The sequence below is a fragment of the Macrobrachium nipponense genome, chromosome 18, assembly GCF_015104395.2.
Source record: "Macrobrachium nipponense isolate FS-2020 chromosome 18, ASM1510439v2, whole genome shotgun sequence".
Taxonomy (NCBI): domain Eukaryota; kingdom Metazoa; phylum Arthropoda; class Malacostraca; order Decapoda; family Palaemonidae; genus Macrobrachium; species Macrobrachium nipponense.
In genome coordinates, this window is record NC_087211.1 from 88,015,189 (window position 1) to 88,016,137 (window position 949).

Genomic DNA, 949 nt, shown 5'->3' on the forward strand with positions numbered 1-949 from the left:
AGGTCACTCTTTCCCCAAATACGTATGTAATTCTGTAGCCAGTCATCGCCGATATCCTAACGCGAAATAATTCTTTAACCTTTACCGTACGTAGCCAAACCTATACCACAACGAGAACCTATTATAAATTTGAAAAAAAAAAAAAAAAAACTAAAAACTGCAAATTAACCAGTCCAACCTGCAGATAGATGTTTATTCAGCTCATTCACTACCTTGAGATCCAAATCACGTGATCTTACAGCGTCGGAAGCAGCAACACCGCCTCCACGCAAAGCTGTTTTGCGTTCATCCTCTGAATGGGTTGTTGTTGTCGAGCCGAGAGAGTTGTTTGTCTGCTGCCTCTGAGTTATTGAATGGGTAATTGCAAGATAACCGACTCTGGTATTTCGGGTAGGAATTAAAGAGCAGAAGCAAAATTCGAAGTGAAGATCTCGGTGAAATTTCTTTCAAAAATATTTCCGTTTGGGAAACTAACTTATGACGACTGATAGTATATCTTGTTGTTTGCTCAATTGCGCAGATTCTGAGTCAAGCTTGAGCCTTCTTATATATTATATATGCACTTTTACACAGACATTAATGGGAGTCTAAAGGAAGATTGTGACGCTAATTGCTGGCAGTTAGTCAGCCCCGTTAATTTCGCAGGTGATTTTGATGTTTCGCTAAGATTGTCCATTATCCTTCTAAAATCTAAAATTTACAGTTCTTAATATTTTTTTTTCGCGAGGATGGAACTAAATATGTCAAGATAACAGTATGAGCACTGAAATTAATGTATAGAAGCACTAAACATAAAATTATCAAGAAAGAATATCCTGAAAATTGCAGTGCTAAAAGATGCTGATAAATTGCAATGCCTGAAAATTGCAAGTTTGTTTCCTGCTTTCAAGAATATATATATATATATATATATATATATATACTATATATATATATATATATATATATA